Raw genomic sequence first — 20,015 nt, forward strand, 5'->3', positions numbered from 1 at the left:
TGAAAAACTTAAATCCTCCACTAGAAGTTCCCAAAGGTAAAAGTAGATCTTAAATTTAAAGGCTTCCAAATATTGCATTCTTGATAGTGTTTTGTTTTGGAAGGATCCGAGTGGTGTGTTGCTGAACTATTTCGTTGAAAATGAAGCAAAGTATGTAATGAGAGATTTCCATAAAGGATATTGTGGTGGTCAGCTGTTCTGGAAAACCACGACAAACAAAATTTTGATAATCAATTTTTACTGGTCCATTATTTTTTTTGATGTATATAAAATAGTGATGAGTTGTCATGAATGTCAGATTTTTCAAGGAAAAATAAAACTTTTACCATTACCCTTGCAACCCATTTCAGTCATAGCTCCCTTCCAGCAATGGGGTCTTGATTTTATTGGCGAGATCCATCCTTCATCGTCTACACAAAAAAATGTATCCTAACAACCACAAATTATTTTACTAAATGGATTGAGGCAAACCCAACCAGGAAAGCTATTGATTCTGTCATCATTCAGTTTATTGAATCTAATATCTTGTCTAGATTTGGCTACCCACAAAAGATAATCACCGATAATGTTGCTACTTTCAAGTCCAAGAAGATGGTGGAGTTTTGTGCAAAATATCATATTGTATTGGGGCATTCTACTTCTTATCACCCACAAGGGAATGGTCTGGCTGAATCTTCCAACAAATCTTTGATCAACATCATCAAGAAAGTTTTAGAAGTCAATAAGAAGAACTGGCACAAAAAGCTCATTAATGCTTTATGGGCAGACAGAGTCAATACTAATAAATCCATAGGTATGTCTCCTTTCAGTTGATGTATGGGATTGATATTGTTTTTCCTTCATCCCTTGTTGTCCCGGTCATGAAAATTCTACAGGAAATGGACAACAAAACAAATGATATGCAACGAAGGATAAGTCAAATGATCCATTTGCAGCAAACTAGGGAGGAAGTTTTTCAAAATAATTCTAAACTTCAGGAAAGAATCAAAAAGATCTATGATCGCAAGACAAAAGAAGAAAATTTCAACCTAGGAGTGTTTCTACATTAGGATGTGAAAAATGAAGAAAAGGGCAAACATGGCAAGTTCGAAAACTAATGGAAAGGAATGTACAAAATCTCATCTTTCAAAGGAAAGAAATCTTTTCTATTGGAGGAAATTAATGGCGAAGATTATTCAGGAGGAGCGATCAATGGTCGGCTTCTCAAGCACTACAATACTTGAATAAATTTATGCAATTTTTCACTACCATTGTATATACCAGTTTATTTTTCATGTCCTAGTGTGAAGTGGCTATCATAGGTGTTTGAAGACCAAGGAGAAGGACATAAGGCTTCTTTGATCAGCTGCTGATTTAATTTTTCTTTTAGAGTCATTCCATGTCAGATAATCAGTCATTTTTGCAGTTTCAGTTTAGTTTTTTCATTTTCACTCCATTGCCCAATGAATAAGGCTACCTGGTCTATGGTTTTCTTGACACCTCCAAGGAGCTACCATCCCCAACTGGGGCCAATGTTAGTGTCAGTCATTCTTTCCTATCACTAATGATCAAATATGCTTTTAGCAAGTTTTGTTAGTGGTCTCATGGTCAAATTTTATCATGTCACTAGGTTTTCAAAACAAAATTTGGTCACTAGTTAGTTTGTCTGGGATTATCTTTATTGTCTCAAAACTCTCACATGTCAGTCGCTTACATCACTCAGATGAGTGTGTCATCATAAAGAGAATATCATAATCATGTGAGTCATCACCATCAGTATTTCACTCAGTGTAATGTCTTCATTAGGTCATTAGGGTTTCAAGGTCACCTACATTTTCATTTCATGAATAAAAATCCGACATAGGATGAGTTGTGATAAGCAACTATTTTCAATAAAATTTTATGTAATTTCATGAGTACTTCATGGCCACAGTCTCAAGGTTACAAAAGAAATAAGGTTAACTTTTCAAAAACGTAAAAAGAAGTTCAGGTTACAAATCTCCAAGGTGATCAAGTTCAAAAAGGAGTGAAAGTCATGTTTGAAAAAGGTATGTGGGGCCCATTTTCACTCAAAAGAGGATCATACTATGCCTATAAAATCCCAAAAGTCCCAAACATATTTCATTTTCATCCTTACCTCCTTTGGTTATCGAGCTTTTTCCTCCTTAAGTGAAAAAACACGGGTTTTCTAGCTCAAATTGGAAAAAATTCCTAAGCGTTGCGCTTCTGTGAACTGCGCTGCATTTCTGGGAGAGGCGTTGCACTTTTGTTAACTGTGCTGCGCATAGGACAAAGTGTCCCAAAACTCACCAAAAATCGCCCAAATTCAAATTTTAAGCTTGCATTCCTGTTTTCTATTTCTCTAAGCCATCTTGCAAGTAAGTACACTCATTTCACTCCCTCTTGTACTTTGTCAAAACAAATGAATGATGGTTAGTTTAGTCATCTAGGGTTTGTATGAATTTCATGTTTTAAAGCTTGCTAATGGTGAGTTTAGTTAGCTGGAAACATTCAAACCCTAGAAATTGATATCCCATACCTCTGTTTGCATACAAATTACCATTCCATTCACCAAACAAATTATTTCCCTTCAATTTACTTCACCTTCCTACAAACCCTAGCTCTTACCTATCAAATTGAGCAGTTTCCCTAGCTAGGAGTGTTTTTAAATTTTCTTGTTCATTTCCCTCCATTTCAACTTCCTAATATTTCTAAAACCCCTATCCATCTCCCAAAATTTCCCTATCATCATTTCCCTTCCCTAACTCCCTCATTTCACCATTTCACTCATTCCTCACTATTTTTTCCATTTTCCTATCATCTAGGGTTTTCAAAATGGAGGGAGATTCTTCACCATCGAAAAAGAGAAAACATCATAAAGGAGGGAGGATTCTGGGGTATGAGCCTACAAATTGCAATGAAATCAACTCTTCACCATTCTTTAGACAGTGCTTTCAAGGTGTCAGCTACCTAGGGTTTTGTTAAAGAGTGGGTGAAGTAGGCTTTCATGAGCAACTCACTGATGGGATTGGCAATAATGTGAAAGGGGAAAAAGCCACTATAGCATGGATTGAATTTACATTCTCAGTAGCTGCCATCTCTCTTTCCACAGGGATACCTAATCATGGGGAGTATTGTTTCAAAGGCATGAGCCTAGACCTTGATCAATACAAATCTTTCTTAAAATCACCCTACAGAGAGGCTCAATCACACATCATTCCATTCAGATACTTGTTGGAAAAGTATGCACCACTGATGAATGTTGTAATGAATTTTTTCACCTGTGAGGGGAGATTTTCCAGACTCTACCAATATCACATTAGGTTACTAATTCATTTTACAGTTGAGAAGCCTCTCAACTTGTGTAGCTACTTACGTAGAAGTCCTATCAAGATGTCTAAGAAGTTGCGAAGCCTCTCAACCTGTGTAACTACTTGTGTAGAAGTCTTATCAAAATGTCTAAGAAGATGCCAATGAAAAGTAAATAGCATTACCCTAGCCTTTTCCATCACAGTTTGATAAATGTTATAGTCCTCCATCAGTTGGTAGAAAAGAACATGGCATGGGATACCTTCATTGAAACAGCTTTGCAGTGGCATGACGCTACTTCATCAAGCCATCATCAAGACACATCAGCACAACCTATGGAGGTAGGGTCATCAATAACATTAGAGGAGGTTCCCAAGGCACCTAGACATGAGGTGACCAAAATATATTAGAGAGGAAAAAGGCTTGTGTTTACTTCTCAAGTTGAGAAAAGGGCCAAGCCTTCTACATCAACACAATAGGGATCACATTTACAAGATGAGGAGCTAATTGAGCATGATTTTGAACTAGTTGACTTGGAGGCAGAGAATGGGAATTCAAACTTGAAACAAAATATCAAGGAGAAGGATTCCCAAATTAGAGAGCTCGTGGACAATTTGGCAAAGGGCCATATTTATCATTTCTTTCCTTGAGCAAGAAAACAGTCAACTCAAGGCCAAACAACTAATCATGGAGAAAGAGCAATGCAAGATTTTGAAGCAAGAAGGAAAAGGTAAAGAAGTGTTAGAGCATGATGAGCATGATGAATAGGAAATTCAAGTTGGAAAGAAGAAGCCAAGGACAAAGGGTCTCAAAAGAGCATTGCAGAAAGAAAAAGACCAAAACCTACTAGATGAAGACTTGGACATTGAAGACAAAATTGCTTTGGAAATTAATGAAGACGGAGAGTATTGGCTAGGTAAGTTTAATGGACATATATATCAGCTTCTTTTTAAGGCTAATAGGGACAACCAGCTATTGAGGCACATGGCCCACCATTACCAAACCAGAAACATGATTTGCAACATCAAGCTCAAGCAAATGCAAAACAAGCTAAAGGAAACCCTAAAAGACAAAAATGAGAGGGATAACTTGGAGATTATTTCTGAAGAATCCATGAGAGAATAATATACCTCATTTGGCACTTCTGGACCAATTTTGGGAGTTTTCTAAGCATTTTTTCTTTTTGGTGAATTTTGGTGCAAAACTCAGAAATTGTACTAGTTATAAAAATGCAGCGCCTTAGCACTGCGCTTTTTCCTCAAAGCTCCAAATGACAAGTGGCTTGAATTTTTGGAAAGTTTGTGGCCTCCTCTCAAAACCAAATTCATAATATTTCTCAGACGGGGCTCCAATTTTGAGAAAAATGAGAAAAAGGGGTCAAAAATCAACATTTTGCCCCTCTTTTTGACAGGCGCTGCACTTTTGGAGACACCTTGGGAGAATGAGTTTTTGAAGGCCTTCCCATGGGTCATTTTCAAAAATTCAAGATGTTATGGAAACCAGACAGGAAATAACATTTGACCATTCTCTCATATTGCAAATTTGACTTCAGAAAGGCACCTAAAAGTGGCGTCAATATTGGTGCAGCACTTTTGCAATTTTCTGAGTTTTCAATTAAAAATTCCACTGTGTAATTTCTCAGATTTCTAGTTTGACTTGGTCAAAGGTAAATTAATGATGTAACCTTCAATAGTTTGAAGTCTAGATTATGTAATTATGAATAAATTATCATGACAGGTTTTTTTATGGTTAATTAGGCCTCATAAATGAAGCAAAACTCAAATCAAAGTCTAAGAGAAGAGTTTGTTTTTTACCTTCTCACTCTCACTTGTTGGTTGAGAGATTCTTGGAAACTGTTCCACCACTTAGGGATTCAACCCCTGAAGGTGGGGAAGTTTTTTTTTTGAGTCTATATGTATCATTTCTCATTCAAAGATAAGGGTTGGACTTTAGAGGAGAGGACTTGTATCTTATGCTTTCACACAGTTAATCAAGGAGTAGTTGCAGCTATTTTTCAGGAATACATGTGCAGTGAGTTTGTGATGTTGTTTTCTTTCTATATCAGTTTCTTATGAATGAATCCATCTCTCTTAACATGATTTTATTTCTTCAATGATTTTCCTTACAGTTATATAGCATAATTCTTTATATTCAAAGCTCTGTTTATGTGGAAAATCATGTCTGTGTATTTCTTCTTCTAGATTAATGAATTCATGGTAACATGCTCATTATGACCTTCTAAACTTTTCAGACCCTACACTACATTGACCAAACTCTTAAATCCATCACAAGACATTGCTATCTTGCTCCTCTTTATGCCTGTTACTACAAACCTTTTGATACCTTAAACTAATTTCTCTTTTTCATCCCTGGTCCAGCAACCTAAAAAACCCTAAATTTTCAAAAACTCAAGAAAAACTATTATATCTAGCCTAAAATCCATTTCTCTTCTAGTCATTGACTCTGAAATCTTTAGAGAGATCCATCTATGGTTTAGCAGGGCTAGATGCTAAATTGCAAGCGGTTTGAATTTTCCTCTTTCGATCTCCTCCTCAACCTGGGACATTGTAGAGGATAACATATCTAAGACCAACTCCTAGAGAACACAAAATCCTATGATGACATGGTTAAATAAAAAAATGTGCAGAGGTTTATGCAGTGTTTTTATAAGTGGGCATGGCTTCTACCCATATTTTGAAGTAGTCGACGGTGACCACAATGTACTTATGGTTGCCATAATACGGATTTTTGTGCTGTAGCGGCTACAACCACCCTCCAAAATTTTTCCTTAGCCTATTTTGGAGCCTCCCTACCAACCTTACACAACAATTTGTCTTGCTTCGTCAAGTACTCAAGCTTCAGTGTTTTCCTCGCACAAAGGAAGCTTGTCGATCACATTTGATCCATTCCCCTCACAAGTTGGTCACCCAAACTTGGTCTAGCTACAGGCTGAGCATCTTCCCCTTCAAAATTGTGCATTTCTAGAGGGAAACTAGCCTTCCCTCTAGGAATTCTGAAATCCTCTTTGACAGCCTACTGGGCTCCAGGATTGCGCAATCCTGCCAGCCAATCCTCCTAGTAGGATTTGCGCAAATTTTCCCAGCAGCAGGCTATTCAGCCAAGGATTTTCCAAAATCTGGGCAGCAGTTCGCTACTCTACCCAGAAATTGCACAAGTCTCCTCGGTAGCCAGACCTTCTCCCAGCCAGAAATGCACATTTTTCTCCAGCAGTCGAGCAGTATCTTTCATGTGTAGCTGAGTTGACCAGTTTCCTTTGCGACTGAGAAAAAAAAACTTGCATGCATGGGCTTCTTCTCCCAAGGAATCATGCAAAGGCATCCCTTTTTTCATGGATCTATGTTTAGCAGTTGGAGGTTACATGCAAGGAGCAATTCTGAAACCTCCCACCAAGTGTCGCTTCCCCTAGATTCATGGCCTACGTGTCACAGCCTCGATGTTATTTTTATACAGTAAAATAACCTCCTCATCAGCTCAGAGGGGAAAGACATGATGACTAAATCAATGACCAAGTTCACAAGCCTTGTTTCCAAGCTAACACTGCCTATACACTAACAACCTGCTTTATAAAGATTCTTTGCAAGCCTAAGGGAGCGTTAGTGACCCAGGTAACGCTACTTGTTACCTCGAGGACAACGTTAGTAAACCCTAATGAGGATCTAAGGGTCAAAGGAGTGGATTGACTAAGAAATATCCTTATATTCTCTCTTAAATCAACTTAGAAAAGCAAGGAAACATAAAAGTTTGACCTATTTGGGGGATTTCTAATCCTAATGAAGTAGGAAAGTGGGAAAGATCTCAAAAGAATGTCAACATCATTGCTTTTACCTAAGGAAACTCATAGAGAAACTTGGAAACCCTAATCTCGCATGCTACATAAGTAGAGCTAGGGCTATTGTGATGGAGGTCAGATCATTTGAAAGGATAACTTACTTGATTGTCGAGCAGAGTCTCAGACTTAAGCATAAGAAGTTGGTAAGAAGGGGCAGAGAGAGAGGGCATGGAGGGTTAAGGGAAGGTTGATGCAACCGATGGTAGTAATCACTCTTTCGACATTAATATAGAACTGCAGTTCTACTTTCTACTTTGTGGTGTTGGTACTATAATTCATTTATATGTTTATCCAATGTCTTTTAGCATGAGTAGCTTAGTTATGTGCAACTAGATGTCTTTTGTATATTCATACATTAATTGTCAAGCTTTTATGCTGTGATTACACTTGTCTCTTCTATGTACAGGACTTGATCTAGAGTTAGCTCAGGGGACTTCCACCTAGCTACATTGCACTCTCCAGTAACTCTACACGGAGACTCGAGGTAAGGAATCCTTATTGATTTGATATTTAGTTATTGAATATGGACATGCATGTAGCTTTGTGATAGTTGCAGATAATCTTATAGTCTGCCAAGGGTCCCGGGAAAACCCTTGAGGGTTCCTTCATTCTCCATACCCCGTGCATTAATCCCTCTAGAAAAATTGACGACTCCACTAGGGACTACACTTTAGTTCCTTGTTTAACCAGAAAGTTCCTAGTTTCATCCTCCTTCCAGACCTTCCTGTACTTCTTCATTCCTTTTCTGACCACTGAGGACCTTGCAGCACTCTTCTTTCATTGCTCAACTCTGGATCTGATCCCCACAGCCCTTTTTTGAAGTGTTTTCCCTCACTAACACAGGTTAGCAGTGTAAACAGAGTTTTATAAAGCTCTTTGGCTACACAAACAAAGTGTTAGTGCCTCCAGTAACTCTTTGTGGCCTCTAGCACAGAGTGTTAGTCACCCATTTTTTGATATATAGCTGTGTTTGTGACCTCAAAGGGTTGGGAAACTTGCTTCTAGACTGATAAGGGATCTATAGCTGTGTTTTGTTTGACTGATCTGTGTCCTGAAAGATTTTTTTTTTAAGAAAATAGCTTTTCTTCTTAAAATTTTTTATTTTCATAAAAGAAAAAATCAAAATTTTTTATTGTTTTCTGCTTAGCTGGTTAAGTTCTGCATTATTTGGTTTTAGTAGTTGTTAGTGAGCATTGAAAAGTTTTGTTGGTTATGCTAGTGTTGTACTGAATAGGATGCATGGAATGAATATTGATGTATGAATGACTCTCCCTTTGTAAAAGTAGCTTATTCATCGAAATTGAAAATTTACAAGCATTGTCTTTGCATGATTTGAGTCAGAGTCCCATAAAATCTCATACATCAACACCCCTACTGAAGACTCTAACAAAGTACACTTAAAATATACCTAATAAAATCAATCAGTAACTCTTTATAGAGTAAACATACATTAGTTTAGGTTAGGACCTTGGGATATGCAGTGTGAGTAAACTGCCCAAGATCATACACCACAACTAGTGTCATTAAAGAGAGAAATCCTTCTACACTCATACTACTGGGACCACTCCAGTAAAAGCGGAGCTAAGTACGAGACAACATCGAACTGTAAGTGAAGGCAGCCCGCCTTTGCTTACATCTCCTTTGGGTATTTTGTGTATCGGGGATCCCTTCAGGGATATCGGAGCTGATTCAGGGACTCAGGTATCCTGCCCACACAGCGTACTATCTGCGACTATGTCCCGCCCGGTAGTGTCTATCATCTGAGGTATCCTTAGTGGCCATACTTTTAGGGACTAACACAAGGTGACTGGGGCGGGTTGCCCTGGTACCTAACATAGATAGACCTACTTTGTCTTCATTTTTTGGGAGGGTGCCCGTCTTCACGAAACTACTAGGCCCCTCAATCTGAGGTTCGAGCGAAGCTCTAGAGTAACCATAACTATACATTTGGCCAACTCTCTTTGTTATTCATTGTGATACTGGGTTTCATCTGCAGTGATCGGTGCTTATCAAACAGGGTCATTTCCCTCTGCTCGCTGATTGATTTACTTAGTGTATTTTTTATTTTTTAGGTGCTAGAGTGTTATCATTGAGACTTTAATAAAAATCACTATAAAATTTATTGATAAAAATTATCGGCCACTGTGCTACATCAAGTCCTCGTCATCAATCTAGACTATTGTTAGGACTTCCCCCAGTCACTGTGGAGGATTTGTCAAGCTCCAGTGAAAGAAATTCCTCATCTTCAGGAAATCAGTCTCTGAGATCTCACACAGAATCAGTTTGGACATCTGACGATTCAAGCTTACCGGAGGATTTATTTACCTAAGGGTTTCTTTCTCCATACAATCCTCTGATCACAAATCCATTGGGCCCACTCTTGGTTCCCGTGGCATCTGTACCTCCTTTGTCTTCAGTTGGACACTTTTGGTCCCCCACTACTTCCCCATTCGACAGTCAATACCACACCTTTGATGGCAAACCCTGCTATCCCATTTATCCCAGGTTCAAACCCTAACATGACACCCTCCACAAGTGGAACCCAGTCTAATTCGAGTTCCACCCCTTTAGTGTCAAACTTTGTACCTTCGACAAGTGCTACATACAGCGCTCTTTATAATGCTCAATATAGCACATTTAGCGTGGGTCCCTTCAACCAACAATATGGTTGGCATCCATTGTATAGTTCTAACCCCTAGATTCAAGTATCTGGGGGCACTCCAAATATGCATATATTGTCTGGGAACGTAACAGTTCCCCCTCCATTTTTAGGCATGCATGGTCAGTCACTGATTGACATGAACACTCCTTATGTTATTCAAGGACTTATGGTTAGTTCTATGGTGAACAGGAATCCTCAAGGAGGTCCTAATCAATCCATGGGGGCACCCTACTCACAACCTCAAATGAGTCAAGGGGGCACAACTTATCCTGGGGGCAACTCTATCCCCTAGCCTAACAATTCCTATGGAAATCCACATTACAATACCATACCCCAAGGCACCTACTATACCACGCAACCTATGTATAATATTGGCAACCACACGATAAGAGGACCGTAAGGATCCTCAAGTCATATGTCATCACCTTCTTCTGATTCAAGGGCATCACACACTCTGCCTTTCTTAGCAACGCTTGATATCCTTGACTTGTACAAACTTACAAATGACCCCATCTATCATAACTTACTCTGGCCGCCAATCCCACATAAAATACCGACAGACATCCCTAAGTTTGAAGGGAAACAAGGGGAGGATCCAGGTACACACATCACCACCTATCATCTATGGTGTGTTTCTAACTCCATGATGGATGATAATATCTGGTTACGTATTTTTCCCCGCACCCTTAATAGCAACGTAGCCAAGTGGTACATCGAGTACCACGCATGTCAGTCAATACCTTTGACGCTCTAGTGATGGAATTCTTAAAGCACTTCACCTAGCCTTCTGATATGAAACTGGGACAGAACTCCTCACTTTATTACATCAAGATACCACCACCCACATCTCTGATCATATACAGGAATGGAGACGTAGGCGGAGGTTAGTCAAAGCTCCCCTCCCAGACTTTCTCTTAGTGGATTGGTGTTGAGTTATGTTATATTCTTTCCACGACTAACCCACGTAGTTAACTGGGGGGTTAGAGGGGGGGCGCCGATTCCGTATTGGGGGGGGGGGGTCACAGGGGGTTTGAGGGGTGCAGTTAACCCCACTCTATAGTGTTCGGGGAAAATTTTGGTTTTGGACCCTATGTTAGGTTGGGTGGACCCACCTATGGTTTTGTGCATGATTTCCGCACATATTTTTGGACGCGATGGTTTTTGGTCCATGGTTTTGGATGTGACGATTTTCGGTCCATCGTATTGGATGCTTCGGCATGTATAAATATGTATTGTAACATTGAAAGGAACATAATGAAAAATTAAGCTGGTAGTCCCGATCTTGGGATCCAGGGGAAAATCTCTATGTATATGTGTTTTATGTGTTATGCTCTTGCATTGTTTATTTTATGTGTTTTAGAATTCGTATGTAGGTAATTTCTGTACGGGTTTAAAACCTACATTTGGTATCAGAGCTGTTTTGGCTTCAAGGGGACACCTTTGTTGCTGAGGGGTTTTTCTTGGGCCTATGGTAGACCTTGTTCAGTGGGATATCTGCGAGATCGATTCTGGTGGTGAAAGAAGATGGCGACCAGTGGAAATATAGAGATTGAGAAATTTAATGGTCAGTGTTTTGAGTTGTGGAAACTCAAGATGGAGGATTTGTTGGTGGATAAAGCTTAGTGGATCGTGGTATATCTGGGCACTAAACCAACAGGAGTGTCCAATGAAGAATGGAAGAAGTTGGATCGAAAGGCAAAGAGCACAATACGATTCTAAGTCTCTTGTGAATAAGCTATTCCTACGGAAAAAATTGTATAACCTGAGGATGAAAGATGGAGACTCGGTGATAGAGCATCTGAATGTGTTTAACACTATGGTAATTCAGTTATCGTCTATTGATATCAAAATCTCAGATGAAGATAAGTGCATTATTTTGTTGTGTTCTCTACCGGTTTCGTTGGATAGTCTGGTTATTGCATTAGGTAGCAATGCAACTGCCTTGCAGTTTGATGAAATAGTTTCATCCTTGCTGACGGAGGAGAAGAGATGGAAAAATATGGAGAGCTAGAACGGTGATGCCTTGTCTATATGAATATGATCATAGAACAGAAAAAAAAATAAGTCATCAAGTGGGAGATATAAATCTAGAGGGAGATCTAAATCTCTAGGAAAACCTGTAAAGGTGGTGTGCTGGAAATGCGGAAAGGAAGGGCACTACAAAAGGGTTTGTAAATCTAAAGCTCCTGACAAAGGAAAGGGATCTAATGATGCTCCTTCCACATAGGCAAAAACCACCTCAGATGAAGGTGGGGATGTGTACTTGGCTTCTTCAAGTACACATGTAGATCATGAGGCATGATTGATTGACTCAGGTGCATCCTTTCACTTCACTCCTCATAGAGAGTGGTTCCGTGAGTATGAGAAATACAATGGTGGTGATGTCGTCTTATGGGATGATAGGAAGGCTAGAATCATTGGTCACGGAAAAGTAAAGTTGAAATTGCAAGGTGGAAGGGTTAGAACACTTCCGGGTGTTCTGCATATTCCTGGATTGGCCAGAAATCTGATTTCTATAAGCAAGTTGCATGATGTAGGTGTAAAAACAGTGTTTGATAAGGATACCTGCAAGATGGTTCAGGGAGCACTGGTATTGATGTGGGGAGTTCGGTTTGGAACTCTGTACAAGCTACAAGGTAGCACGGTTGTTGATGGGTGTAACAGTTCTGTGGTTCCTGAAAGTGGAGCAGAAAATCTAGTGGTCTCTGGAGAGAAGATCATATTGTGGCATCAAAGGCCTGAAAATATTGGAGAGAAGGGCCTTCGAATACTTCATGTTAAAGTTATGATTAAGGAAGCAGAATCAGGTGAGTTTCCCCTCTGGTGGTAAGCAGGAAAAACATATATTAGAGCTTGTGCATAGTGATGTGTTTGGACCTATGAAGGTTCCATCACTGGGTAAATCTATGTACTATGTATCATTTATAAATGACTTCTCAAGGAATACATGGATATATTTCCTTAAGAAGAAATCTGAAGTCTTTGACAGGTTTAAAGAATTTAAGGCTCTGGTGGAAAACCAGACAGAGAAGAAGATAAAGGTGCTAAGGACAGATAATGGTGGAGAGTTTTGTAGTAAGGAATTTGAAGAATTCTGTAAGAAGTGTGGTATAGCATGGCAGAAGACTACTCCATATACACCTCAGCAAAATGGAGTTGTAGAAAGAATGAACAAGACGTTGATGGAAAGGGAAAGAAGCATGCTCAGTGGTGTCGGGTTAGGACAAGAATTTTGGGCAGAGGCGGTGGAGACAACATGTTACCTGGTCAACAGATCACCTTCATCAGCGTTGGACGATAAAACTCCACAAGAGTTATGGACTGGTAAGAAACCCTCTCTTTCACATTTGAGGGTATTTGGATGTGACACATATGTACATGTTCCAAAGGAGAAATGAACCAAGTTGGATAGTAAATCTGAAAAGTGCATCTTTATTGGGTATAAGGATGGTTTAAAGGGTTATAAGATTTGGAACCCAGTAACAAGGAAAGTTGTGCATAGCCGAAATGTGGTGTTTAGAGAGGTGAAAGATGTTATTAAACATGAAGTCCAACCAAAGGAACCTGAGAAGATAGAGTTTGAGCTAAAGGAAGAAGAATCAGACTCTACTGCAGAGGAGGAATTAGAATATGAAGAGCCACAAACTCCGGGTGTGAGAATATCAGTTCGAGAAAGAAGGCATCCAGAAAGGTATAGTCCATCTACATTTTGTTCAAATTTTGCTTTATCTATTACTGATGATGATTCCAGAACTGTGAAGGAAGCAGTAGATTCAGTGGATGGAAAACTCTGGAAAGAGGCCATGGTTGATGAAATGGCATCTTTGCACAAAAATGAGGCTTGGGATCTGGTGGAGTTACTGGCTAGAAGGAAACCCATTGGCAGCAAATGTGTGTTCAAGAAGAAGACAAATGCAGAAGGAAAGATGGAGAAATACAAAGCTCGGTTGGTAGCAAAAGGTTATTCCTAAGTGCCGGGAATTGATTTTGGTGATACTTTTTCTCCTGTTGCCAAGGTAACTTCTAGTAGCTTATTTTTATCTATTGCTGCTGCTTTTGATTTTCAGGTAGAACAGATGGATGTGAAGACAACATTTCTTCATGGGGATCTGGAAGAGGAGATCTACATGAAGCAACCTGAAGGTTTTGCAGTGAAGGGTAAGAAATAACTAGTATGCAAGTTAAAGAAGTTTTTGTATGGGTTAAAACAGTCACCAAGGATGTGGTATCAAAAATTTGATATATTTATACGAGGACTTGGCTTCACCAGAAGCAAAGCAGATCACTATGTGTATTTTAAATTAATTAGTGACCATGTTATTTATTTGGTCTTGTATGTGGATGATATGTTCCTGGTTGGAAATGACAAAGAAATTATCCGGTATTTGAAGACCCAACTGTCCTCCAAATTCGACATGAAATATCTTAGTGCCGCAAACTATATTTTGGGCATGGAAATTAAAAGAGATCGGGCAAAGAGGAACCTCTAGTTAAACCAAAGGAAGTATGTCGAGACACTATTGCAGATTTAATATGCAGGATAGTAAACCGGTGAAGGTTCCTATTCTTGTAGGTGTAAAGTTATCTACAGAACAGTGTCCCAAGACACAAGAAGAGGAAGAGGAAATGTCCCGTGTTCCATATGCAAGTGCAATCGGTAGCCTGATGTATGTAATGGGCTGTACTAGACCAGACATTGCACATGCAGTGGGAGTATTGAGTAGGCTTATGTCAAAACCAAGAAAGGGGCATTGGACAACAGTGAAGCGGCTTTTCAGGTATTTGCATAGCACTAGTGATTATGGTTTGTCCTACCAAGGAAGGCCGGGATTGGACAGAGTGTTGGATATTCATGGCTTTGTTGATGCAGACTGGGCTGGAGATCTGGATCAGAGAAGATCTACAACTGGGTATGTGTTTAACCTATTTGGAGGTGCAGTCAGTTGGATGAGTAAGAAACAATATGTAGTGGCTCTATCAACTATAGAGGCAGAATACATGGAAGCCACTCATGCAAGCAAGGAAGCAGTTTGGTTGCAGAGATTGTGTTCAAGTATGGGGTTAGTACAAGGAGCTATAAGGATAGACTGTGACAGCCAAAGTGCAATTTTATTGGCAAAGAACCCTGCATATCATTCAAAGACAAAGCACATTGATGTTCAGTATCACTTTGTGAGGGATATGATAGAAGACAAAAAGGTGTTTCTGGTAAAGGTGGACACTTTGAAGAATACTGTAGATGCATTGACAAAATCTATGAGCATTGAGAAGTTCTCTTGGTGTAGAGAAAAAATGGCATTGCAGGGCTGGATAAATGACTAAGCTCTCTTGTGGCCCCCTGTGGAAAGAAAACAAAAAGTGTGATAATGTTTGGTTGTGTTACATTCTTTCCACGACTAGCCCACATAGTTAATTGGAGAGTTAGAGGGGGGCAGAGCCCCCCTTTCATTGCGCCGATTGTGTAGCGAGGGGGGGGTGGGGTGGGTCACAGGGGGTTTGAAGGGTGCAAGTAACCCCACTCTATGGGGTCCAGTGCAGCACCCCGTAAAATTTTGGTTTGGACCTTATGTTAGGTTGGGCTAACCCACCTATGGTTTTGTACATAATTTTTGTACATGTTTTTGGAAGCAATGGTTTTCGGTCCATGGTTTTGGATGCAATGGTTTTCGGTCCATGGTTTTGGACACAATGGTTTTCGGTCCATGGTATTGGATGCTTCGGCATGTATAAATATGTATTGTAACATTAAAAGGAACATAATGAAAAATTAAGCTGGTGGTCCCGGTTTTGGGATCTAGGGGAAAATCTCTATGTATATGTGTTTTATGTTTTATTCTCTCGTATTGTTTATTTTATGTGTTTTAGAATTTGTATGTAGGTAATTTCTGTATGGGGTCAAAACCTACAATTGGTTCTGCAAGTCTCTACTCCTCCAAATTGCTAAGGATGTCGCCTTAGGTGGTGTGGTCACAGAAGATCAATCCATACGTCATGCCCAACACTTAGATCTAACATATTCGCAATCTAGAACTCTATACGACGTAATCCCCAATGCCCCTCACAACTCCAATGCTCCTGCTACTCAGCAACCTAGAGCGCACGCCGATGGGATTATCAGTGCAACCTCCGGGGTTGCTGTAAAACAACTCAGTGGCCACATTGCCCAAATGTCGGTGGACCCCTCTACCAAATCAACTACTCTTCCAACCACCGCGATCAACTCTGTGCAGTCTACGCAAAAATCCAGTGGTAAGAGCAAGAAGAATAAGAAAAATACTGCTCCTTCTAAAGAGCAGTCAACAAAGTAGCAAAACCCAAACCAGAAGGTTTTTGCTCCCCATGACGATGGAAAGGATAAACCTGCAAGATTCCCTTGCAAAATCTGTGTGCAAGACCACATGACATATTTGTGTTCGTGTCTTCAGGAATGCACATATTTCATTGCTAAAAAGGACTTCGAAAGGACCCCTACCATCCTGAATAATCCTTTCCCTGCTCAGCAGTAGCAACACCTTATTGCAAAACAACCCCAACCCCTGCAAGGGGGAAATGATGGTTCACATCATCCTTCAGCCGGTGACACCTTTGAAACAATAGATCTACAAACCAGAGCCAATTCTTATGGACCTCCAATCACTCATGCAGAGGAACCCTCCTCAAGTCAAAACCCACCGCCGCCTAACGGTCTTCATATCGAAAGGCTGGTTGTTGACCTTGTGATTTGCCCCCTTAAAGGGGCCCTTCGATGCACAACACACAATACATCTGCAACTGTTGCCCAAAACGATAGCATTGTAGAAGACTTGGTACAAGTGTTGTCTACTATGTCGGTGCTCAAAGTATTACAAACATGTCCAGCACAAAGGAATGCTCTACTTTCGGCCATTGGTGGTATCGATCCTTAGGATTCGATGCTTGCAATTTTTGACATGGAAAGTGTAAACCTCCTCTTTCTCACCAGCTTGCATTTCAGGTGTAGATATTTTCGAAAGGTAGAGGTATACATAGACCTGTCATTGACGAAGGTGTTTCTACCAGTGTAATGTCGACTTCATGTTGGCTCGCTTTGGGTTCTCCAACCCTATCCCCGCCGTCGAATTCCCTTAAAGCTTTCGACAACCACACTTTCATCCCAAAAGGTTACCTAGCTAGCTACCCCATCCCCTTGCATGGAAAAATGGTAACGGTAGACATCAAAGTCATAGATAGAAAGCTCGACTATAATCTCTTGTTGGGTCACAGTTGGACTTACGCCATAACTGCCATTGTGTCTAATGTCTTTTGCATCATCCTATTTCCATTGGATGGAAAGATAGTTACAGTGGACCAATTATCCTTTTGCACCCATAATTATTCCTTGTTACCCAGCGGCTCTATACCCTTAGTGGGTGGTTTACCTGACTCTTATGTCAGTATTGGTACCGGTCTACTAAAGGGCTCTTCCCTGATGGGTTGTTTCCCTCTTCTAGTGCTAGCGGTTCCGCAAATGTTCAATATGGTTTCATCCATTCCTCGCAAACCGACCGATCCTTGGATCCTACCGGCCCCTCCAGACATTGACACTTATGGGAAGCAAATGCCGCTGTCACCAGCGAAATTGGCCTACCAGGCCATTCAATCTGCATCCGAGTCTCTGGTTGCTTTGGTCACGGCCAATGGTACCACTGCCCCTCCCATAACTACTCCTTCTTTCGATCCCCTCAATCAAGTCCTACCTACAGACGAAGCTATTAGAGATATCATGAGTTTAGAAGAGCGACCTTGGGAGGACTCGCACCATTGTGTTTCGACATCTAATTTGGACATGATGCCTCTTCAAATCATGTCACCTGATGCACCTGAAATCATTTCCTCACCATATACGATTATCAAAACTTCGGACTCAGAAGGAAACATGGAAATATTTCAAAGACATTGCTCATTGATATTTTTTTCATGATAGGCATCGTAGAAAACATCCAGGTTGGAGAAGATTGTAATCTTGAGGAAATTGCAAGCTTCACCTACCCTTTTAAAGACTTTCACAATGTTTTCCCTTGATCTTATGAGGAAATGCATGGAATAGACCCTTGTATTGTCAAGCATGAGATCAAGAAGTATCGAGCATTCTTTTTATGGTATTTTTCTTGCTCGTTAACCCGAAAAAACCTCGAGTCTCCTTCTTCGAGCTTGTCAAACTACCACGAAGAAGATCGAGCATTCTTTTTATGGTATTTTTCTTGCTCGTTAATTTGAAAAATCCTCGAGTATCCTTCTTTGGGCTCGTTAAAATACCACGAAGAAGAGTGAGAGTTCTTTTAATGGTATTTTTCTTGCTCGTTAATCCGAAAACCTCAAGTCTCCTTCTTTGGGCTCGTTAAACTATTACAAAGAAGATATGAGCATGTTCTTTTTTGGGAAATTTTATTGCTCTTGAACTGAAAAATCCCCAAGTTTTTCATCGTTTGGCTCATTAAACACATACGACGATGGTCCGAGCAACTCTTTTTCTAGCTCATTAAACTGAAAAATATCATTTGAGCATTCCTTTTAGGCATTTTTTTCTCACTCATAAAACTGAAAAAATCCCAAGTTTTTTCTTCAGGCTCATTAAAAACTTATGAAGATGACCCAAGCATTATTTTTGGTATTTTTCTCGCTCGTTAAACTGAAAAATCCTTATATTTTGTCACTGGGATCGTTAAAAATCTATGGCAACAAAAGGAGCACTTGCTTTTTTGGGACCATTTCTCGCTCTTAAATTGAAAAATCCTTGAGTTTTTCCCTTCTTTGGGCTCATTAAATCTACGAAGAAGGATTGAACAATTCTTTTACCTCTTTTTCCTTGCTCACTAAACTGAAAAAGATAGCTTGAGTTTTCTTCATTTGACTCGTTAAAATTCGATGAAGGTATTGAGTTTGTCATCACATGACTCATTAAAAATTCACAATGAATATCAAGTTTAGTCTGTCTCCTTGTAATCGTAACAAAATGAGGTCAACATCTATTGAGCATAGGTTTCTCTTTATCTAGACTCAGTATATTAATTCACGGAAAAGTAAGCGATCTGGGTATACTATTAAACTTTTGTCGCACCTGGTTAAAAACTATGACAAAAGGACCACCCTGGAGTCATTCTTTATTATCTTTTCTGACTCTCTAAATATGAAAATACCACCGAGTTGTCTCGTCTGGACTCATTAAATTACATAGACAAGGTGTAGAGTCACTCTTTTTACGATCCTTTTCAGACTCTTAAAACATGAAAAGATCGACAAGTTTGCCTGTCTGGACTCATTAAACTAATCAGATAGGACATAGAGTCACTCTTTTTGTGGTCCTTTTTAGACTCTCAAAAAATGAAAAGATCGATGAGCTTACCCATCTAGACTCACTAAACTAATCAGATGGGGAAAGTGGACAATACAACTGTGTTTAGTATTTGAAAGTGTGGTTTGGCAGCAGTCGTTCCCTTGAACATGGCACTCCCTCAGATAAACCTTCCTTGTGACGACCTCTTAATATGAATCTTACCATCCTATGAGTTTAGCCTAAATACCCCGATGTTCTTGCATCTCTGTATCCTAACACTCTTTGGTGTTCATGAGTCTAGTATTGCATGGTTAAAACCATTGTCATGCCTTCCATTGTTCAAGGGAAAACCTTTTTTATTTTGTTTCCTCCATCAACCCATCAAGCATATCCTTTCATCATGCCCTTTGTTGTTTTGACCCAATGCTCAAATATTCCTCAAAAAAAAAAATCATTCTTGTCTCAGTTCATGTCGATTTATGTAGGACACATTATTTCCTACCTTTCGACAGGGATCTTCCTATCGACTTCAACACTCTATCTAGGAAGATGACCCATAAACACTTTATTGCCTTGGTACTTGCAGACATCAGTGGTAGGTCACCTTGTGTTTGATCAGAGGTTCTCATTATTGGCTCCTGGTTAAATGATTCTATGGGTGTTCGACAAAAAAACATTTTTCACACTTGCCAGATTGTACTGTGCATCTTGGAGACCATCACCATTAATTGGTGGCCTTCCTCACATCTGTTAACGGTCTCCATTATTTACTAGTAATCAGACGATTTCGTGCATGTTCAACATCAACACATATATTCACATGTCTCGATCTATTCTGTTCCCTGAAGCAGAAATCAAGACCTTAGGTAGAGGCTTGCATCCCTCAACCTTGTTTCCTCTCCCAAGTTGCGTATATTGTTTTT

The sequence above is a fragment of the Pinus tabuliformis genome, chromosome X (assembly GCF_031772625.1).
Source record: "Pinus tabuliformis cultivar Carrire ecotype Pingquan chromosome X, CPIR1, whole genome shotgun sequence".
NCBI classification, from domain to species: Eukaryota; Viridiplantae; Streptophyta; class Pinopsida; order Pinales; family Pinaceae; genus Pinus; species Pinus tabuliformis.